Genomic DNA, 7,500 nt, shown 5'->3' on the forward strand with positions numbered 1-7,500 from the left:
TTCGAACAGGGAGATGGAATAGGGGCTTGCTCCGTCCACTCCACGCATCGACCCAGTATTGCAGTGTTTCTGGGAACGGTGCAGCTCCCCGTGGGGAGATATTCAAAAGGAAAAACAGCTCTTTCCCAGTGTCTCTGTGTGTGTGTGTGTGTGTGTGTGTGTTTTATTACTGAGAATAAAGCTGATATCTCTCTCTCTCTCTCTCTCTCTCACTCAGAGCTGCTGTGGAAGGAAACCGTTTTAAAAAGAACTTTCTCAGCTCAGTGGTATTTTTTTCTTCTCCAAGGCTGAGTGCCGCTCGCACGTAGCGATATAATTCAAAGTGCAAAATAACTTGGCGTCGTTGACTTTAAACAAGCAGGGTCTGCTTCCAAATGAAAGCTGCGCTCCCGAACTGGACTGTCTGTCTGTCTGTCTGTCTGCTTGTCAAGGGGAGGAAAAGGCGGCGGTGGTGGTGAGGGTGGAGCTATACGCTCAGGAGGGGAGACTTTCTTTCAGAGGTGCCAATTAATCTGTAGCAGAAAGTCATCCCCCCCGACCGGGATTCGAAGCCCGGTCCTGACCACGAGACCACCGGGGAGAGTTGCCTCAAGTCCCTGAGGGACCTGGACACGAGGCCGAATACACACGCACGCCTGCTGCACTGGCAGCAGCGACCAGCAGGGGGCTGACCGGCTGATCCTTCCCTTTCACAGGCAGGCTTTTGGCCCTCGCTGAAACGACAAAGGTGTTCAGAAGGAAGTCCTGGGGGGAAGGCAGGCAGGGAGGGACGGACACAGGGAAGTCCGCACAAAACAGGTCCCCTGGAACCTCTGACCCAGAAAAACGGGTTCCTGGTGAAAGCAGTCCTGCCATTGACAGGACAATGGACAGGGCCCGGCAGCTTGAGACACATCTTTCTTTCAATAAGCAAGTTCTTTTTAAAAAAGTTTCCTTCCACAGCAGCTCTGAGTGAGAGAGAGAGAGAGAGAGAGAGAGAGACACTGACTGACTGACTGATACTGACACCGACACACACACACACACATACTATTTATTATTATTTTAAACGACAAAGGTGTTCAGAAGGAAGTCCTGGGGGGAAGGCAGGCAGGGAGGGACGGACACAGGGAAGTCCGCACAAAACAGGTCCCCTGGAACCTCTGACCCAGAAAACCGGGTTCCTGGTGAAAGCAGTCCTGCCATTGACATGACAATGGACAGGGCCCGGCAGCTTGAGACACATCTTTCTTTCAATATGCAAGTCCTTTTTAAAAAAGTTTCCTTCCACAGCAGCTCTGAGTGAGAGAGAGAGAGAGAGAGAGAGAGAGAGACACTGACTCACTGACTGATACTGACACCGACACACACACACACACACACACACACACACACACACATATTATTTATTATTATTTTAAACGACAAAGCTGTTCAGAAGGAAGTCCTGGGGGGAAGGCAGGCAGGGAGGGACGGACACAGGGAAGTCCGCACAAAACAGGTCCTTTGGAACCTCTGACCCACAAAACCGGGTTCCTGGTGAAAGCAGTCCTGCCATTGACATGACAATGGACAGGGCCCGGCAGCTTGAGACACATCTTTCTTTCAATATGCAAGTTCTTTTTAAAAAAGTTTCCTTCCACAGCAGCTCTGAGTGTGAGGGAGAGAGAGAGAGAGACACTGACTGACTGACTGATACTGACACCGACACACACACACACACACACACACATATTATTTATTATTATTTTAAATTGATTTTTAGAACAGGGAGATGGAAAAGGGGCTTGCTCTGTCCACTCCACGCATCGACCCAGTATTGCAGTGTTTCTGGGAACGGTGCAGCTCCCTGTGGGGAGATATTCAAAAGGAAAAACAGCTCTTTCCCAGTGTCTCTGAGTGTGTGTGTGTGTGTGTGTGTGTATTATTACTGAGAATAAAGCTGATATCTCTCTCTCTCTCTCTCTCTCTCACTCAGAGCTGCTGTGGAAGGAAACCGTTTTAAAAAGACCTTTCTCAGCTCAGTGGTATTTTTTTCTTCTCCAAGGCTGAGTGCCGCTCGCACGTAGCGATATAATTCAAAGTGCAAAATAACTTGGCGTCGTTGACTTGAAACAAGCAGGGTCTGCTTCCAAATGAAAGCTGCGCTCCCGAACTGGACTGACTGTCTGTCTGTCTGTCTGTCTGTTTGTCAAGGGGTGGAAAAGGCGGCGGTGGTGGTGAGGGTGGAGCTTTACGCTCAGGAGGGGAGACTTTCTTTCAGAGGTGCCAATTAATCTGCAGCAGAAAGTCATCCCCCCCGACCGGGATTCGAAGCCCGGTCCTGACCACATGACCACCGGGGAGAGTTGCCTCAAGTCCCTGAGGGACCTGGACACGAGGCCGAATACACACGCACGCCTGCTGCACTGGCAGCAGCGACCAACAGGGGGCTGACCGGCTGATCCTTCCCTTTCACAGGCAGGCTTTTGGCCCTCGCTCAAACGACAAAGGTGTTCAGAAGGAAGTCCTGGGGGGAAGGCAGGCAGGGAGGGACGGACACAGGGAAGTCCGCACAAAACAGGTCCCCTGGAACCTCTGACCCAGAAAAACGGGTTCCTGGTGAAAGCAGTCCTGCCATTGACATGACAATGGACAGGGCCCGGCAGCTTGAGACACATCTTTCTTTCAATATGCAAGTCCTTTTTAAAAAAGTTTCCTTCCACAGCAGCTCTGAGTGAGAGAGAGAGAGAGAGAGAGAGAGAGACACTGACTCACTGACTGATACTGACACCGACACACACACACACACACACACACACACACACACACACATATTATTTATTATTATTTTTAATTGATTTTTAGAACAGGGAGATGGAATAGGGGCTTGCTCCGTCCACTCCACGCATCGACCCAGTATTGCAGTGTCTCTGGGAACGGTGCAGCTCCCCGTGGGGAGATATTCAAAAGGAAAATCAGCTCTTTCCCAGTGTCTCTGTGTGTGTGTGTGTGTGTGTGTGTGTATTATTACTGAGAATAAAGCTGATATCTCTCTCTCTCTCTCTCTCCCTCTCTCTCTCTCACTCAGAGCTGCTGTGGAAGGAAACCTTTTTAAAAAGAACTTTCTCAGCTCAGTGGTATTTTTTTCTTCTCCAAGGCTGAGTGCCGCTCGCACGTAGCGATATAATTCAAAGTGCAAAATAACTTGGCGTCGTTGACTTGAAACAAGCAGGGTCTGCTTCCAAATGAAAGCTGCGCTCCCGAACTGGACTGACTGTCTGTCTGTCTGTCTGTTTGTCAAGGGGTGGAAAAGGCGGCGGTGGTGGTGAGGGTGGAGCTTTACGCTCAGGAGGGGAGACTTTCTTTCAGAGGTGCCAATTAATCTGCAGCAGAAAGCCATCCCCCCCGACCGGGATTCGAAGCCCGGTCCTGACCACGAGACCACCGGGGAGAGTTGCCTCAAGTCCCTGAGGGACCTGGACACGAGGCCGAATACACACGCACGCCTGCTGCACTGGCAGCAGCGACCAACAGGGGGCTGACCGGCTGATCCTTCCCTTTCACAGGCAGGCTTTTGGCCCTCGCTGAAACGACAAAGGTGTTCAGAAGGAAGTCCTGGGGGGAAGGCAGGCAGGGAGGGACGGACACAGGGAAGTCCGCACAAAACAGGTCCCCTGGAACCTCTGACCCAGAAAAACGGGTTCCTGGTGAAAGCAGTCCTGCCATTGACATGACAATGGACAGGGCCCGGCAGCTTGAGACACATCTTTCTTTCAATATGCAAGTTCTTTTTAAAAAAGTTTCCTTCCACAGCAGCTCTGAGTGAGAGAGAGAGAGAGAGAGACACTGACTCACTGACTGATACTGACACCGACACACACACACACACACACACACACACACACACACATATTATTTATTATTATTTTTAATTGATTTTTAGAACAGGGAGATGGAATAGGGGCTTGCTCCGTCCACTCCACGCATCGACCCAGTATTGCAGTGTTTCTGGGAACGGTGCAGCTCCCCGTGGGGAGATATTCAAAAGGAAAATCAGCTCTTTCCCAGTGTCTCTGTGTGTGTGTGTGTGTGTGTGTGTGTATTATTACTGAGAATAAAGCTGATATCTCTCTCTCTCTCTCTCTCCCTCTCTCTCTCTCACTCAGAGCTGCTGTGGAAGGAAACCTTTTTAAAAAGAACTTTCTCAGCTCAGTGGTATTTTTTTCTTCTCCAAGGCTGAGTGCCGCTCGCACGTAGCGATATAATTCAAAGTGCAAAATAACTTGGCGTCGTTGACTTGAAACAAGCAGGGTCTGCTTCCAAATGAAAGCTGCGCTCCCGAACTGGACTGACTGTCTGTCTGTCTGTCTGTTTGTCAAGGGGTGGAAAAGGCGGCGGTGGTGGTGAGGGTGGAGCTTTACGCTCAGGAGGGGAGACTTTCTTTCAGAGGTGCCAATTAATCTGCAGCAGAAAGCCATCCCCCCCGACCGGGATTCGAAGCCCGGTCCTGACCACGAGACCACCGGGGAGAGTTGCCTCAAGTCCCTGAGGGACCTGGACACGAGGCCGAATACACACGCACGCCTGCTGCACTGGCAGCAGCGACCAACAGGGGGCTGACCGGCTGATCCTTCCCTTTCACAGGCAGGCTTTTGGCCCTCGCTGAAACGACAAAGGTGTTCAGAAGGAAGTCCTGGGGGGAAGGCAGGCAGGGAGGGACGGACACAGGGAAGTCCGCACAAAACAGGTCCCCTGGAACCTCTGACCCAGAAAAACGGGTTCCTGGTGAAAGCAGTCCTGCCATTGACATGACAATGGACAGGGCCCGGCAGCTTGAGACACATCTTTCTTTCAATATGCAAGTTCTTTTTAAAAAAGTTTCCTTCCACAGCAGCTCTGAGTGAGAGAGAGAGAGAGAGAGACACTGACTCACTGACTGATACTGACACCGACACACACACACACACACACACACACACACACACACATATTATTTATTATTATTTTTAATTGATTTTTAGAACAGGGAGATGGAATAGGGGCTTGCTCCGTCCACTCCACGCATCGACCCAGTATTGCAGTGTTTCTGGGAACGGTGCAGCTCCCCGTGGGGAGATATTCAAAAGGAAAATCAGCTCTTTCCCAGTGTCTCTGTGTGTGTGTGTGTGTGTGTGTGTGTGTGTGTGTGTGTGTGTATTATTACTGAGAATAAAGCTGATATCTCTCTCTCTCTCTCACTCAGAGCTGCTGTGGAAGGAAACCTTTTTAAAAAGAACTTTCTCAGCTCAGTGGTATTTTTTTCTTCTCCAAGGCTGAGTGCCGCTCGCACGGAGCGATATAATTCAAAGTGCAAAATAACTTGGCGTCGTTGACTTTAAACAAGCAGGGTCTGCTTCCAAATGAAAGCTGCGCTCCCGAACTGGACTGACTGTCTGTCTGTCTGTCTGTCTGTCTGTTTGTCAAGGGGAGGAAAAGGTGGCGGTGGTGGTGGTGGTGAGGGTGGAGCTTTACGCTCAGGAGGGGAGACTTTCTTTCAGAGGTGCCAATTAATCTGCAGCAGAAAGTCATCCCCCCCCAACCGGGATTCGAAGCCCGGTCCTGACCACGAGACCACCGGGGAGAGTTGCCTCAAGTCCCTGAGGGACCTGGACACGAGGCCGAATACACACGCACGCCTGCTGCACTGGCAGCAGCGACCAACAGGGGGCTGACCGGCTGATCCTTCCCTTTCACAGGCAGGCTTTTGGCCCTCGCTCAAACGACAAAGGTGTTCAGAAGGAAGTCCTGGGGGGAAGGCATGGAGGGACGGACACAGGGAAGTCCGCACAAAACAGGTCCCCTGGAACCTCTGACCCAGAAAACCGGGTTCCTGGTGAAAGCAGTCCTGCCCCGCCCTGCCATTAACATGACAATGGACAGGGCCCGGACCAGGCGCAGCGGACGGTAGCGAGCAGTCGGAGGGTGAAAATCCGCCAGTGGGTGAAAAGGAGAGCCGTGCGGTGAGAGGAGGCGGAAAGCGGTTCGCAGACTTTCGCTGTACCTCCGGCGGGCAGCGCCGCACCTCCGAGCGCTCGGTACCGTCCGCTGCGCCTCGTCCTGCCGCACGCGACGAGCCGTCCCCGGAGGAAATCGGCCTCGGCCTTCCTGAGATATCAGTCTCCAGGTGGGACAGAAAAACCGGGGGCCCCCGGCTCGCTTTCGGCGGCCCGCTAGTCGACTTCCCGTCGTGCGAACGCGATCCTTCCGGTACCCTTCGGTGCCCCTTGCCCGACTCTAGCTCCGGTGGTAAAGCGGAGTCGGTCGGTCTGACGGCCGCCGAGTTAGCAGGCGGAAAGCGGTTTGCAGCCTTTCGCTGTACCTCCGGCGGGCAGCGCCGCACCTCCGAGCGCTCGGTACCGTCCGCTGCGCCTCGTCCTGCCGCACGCGACGAGCCGTCCCCGGAGGAAATCGGCCTCGGCCCTCCTGAGATATCAGCCTCCATACGGGCGTCACAAATCAGTGGACATGGTCAGCTGCAAAGCAGTGTCATTACAACCTTTCATAAACGACAGGGCAGCACCGCACCGCACTGCACTGCACCCCACACTACATCACACTTGCCTGCCTGCCTGCCTGCCGGCCTGCCGCTGCCTACTCTCACCAGCGGACCAAAGTGAGGATAACACCCCGAAGCAAGCATCTCCCTTGCCGCCCACCAGCCCACACCATTCCCCTTGCCTGCCTCCCACAAATTCCACCAGCGAGGCAAAGTGAAAATCAACCCCCAAAAAACGCACTCCACACCGGCCATCGCCCGCTATACACCCCCCCTGGGGCGAATATTAAGCCCGAGAACACCGACTGTAACCAACCGCAGTGAAAAGTTGAAGTGGCAACTCATTAACCAGATTTACACTTGGCAACTCATAAACCAAATGAACAAAAAATCTGGTTAATGAGTTGCCCAAAATAAATCTGGTTAATGAGTTGCCACTTCAACTTTTCACTGCGGTTGGTTACAGTCGGTGTTCTCGGGCTTAATATTCACCCCGGGGGGGCGGGGTGGGTGATTCTGGGGGTAGTGTCCGGGAGGGTGAGCCTTTTATTCGGCAGGAGGCGTGTGGGGAAATCATCAACCTGTCAGACGATGAGTTGTCACAAATGCCATTGCTTAATGAAAGCTGCGCTCCCGAACTGGACTGACTGTCTGACTGTCTGTCTGTCCGTTTGTCAAGGGGAGGAAAAGGCGGTGGTGGTGGTGAGGGTGGAGCTTTACGCTCAGGAGGGGAGACTTTCCTTCATGCCAATTAATCTGCAGCAGAAAGTCATCCCCCCCCGACCGGGATTCGAAGCCCGGTCCTGACCACGAGACCACCGGGGAGAGCTGCCTCAAGTCCCTGAGGGACCTGGACACGAGGCCGAGGACACACGCACGCCTGCTGCACTGGCAGCAGCGACCAGCAGGGGGCTGACCGGCTGATCCTTCCCTTTCACAGGCAGGCTTTTGGCCCTCGCTCAAACGACAAAGGTGTTCAGAAGGAAGTCCTGGGGGGGAGGGAG

General features: G+C 53.0%; 5 pseudogenes; all 5 read left to right on the forward strand.

Moving 5' to 3' along the window:
- LOC137307724 (U2 spliceosomal RNA) overlaps positions 1-89 on the forward strand; it is a 117-nt pseudogene extending 28 nt beyond the window's left edge.
- A 1,623-nt stretch (positions 90-1,712) lies between these two features.
- LOC137307732 (U2 spliceosomal RNA) lies at positions 1,713-1,829 on the forward strand (annotated as a pseudogene).
- Positions 1,830-2,794: 965 nt separating this feature from the next.
- Positions 2,795-2,911, forward strand: LOC137307739 (U2 spliceosomal RNA; annotated as a pseudogene).
- A 961-nt stretch (positions 2,912-3,872) lies between these two features.
- On the forward strand, positions 3,873-3,989 carry LOC137307747 (U2 spliceosomal RNA; annotated as a pseudogene).
- A 961-nt stretch (positions 3,990-4,950) lies between these two features.
- LOC137307749 (U2 spliceosomal RNA) lies at positions 4,951-5,067 on the forward strand (annotated as a pseudogene).
- The last annotated feature ends 2,433 nt before the right edge of the window (positions 5,068-7,500 follow it).

The sequence above is a fragment of the Heptranchias perlo genome, unplaced genomic scaffold (assembly GCF_035084215.1).
Source record: "Heptranchias perlo isolate sHepPer1 unplaced genomic scaffold, sHepPer1.hap1 HAP1_SCAFFOLD_1099, whole genome shotgun sequence".
Taxonomy (NCBI): domain Eukaryota; kingdom Metazoa; phylum Chordata; class Chondrichthyes; order Hexanchiformes; family Hexanchidae; genus Heptranchias; species Heptranchias perlo.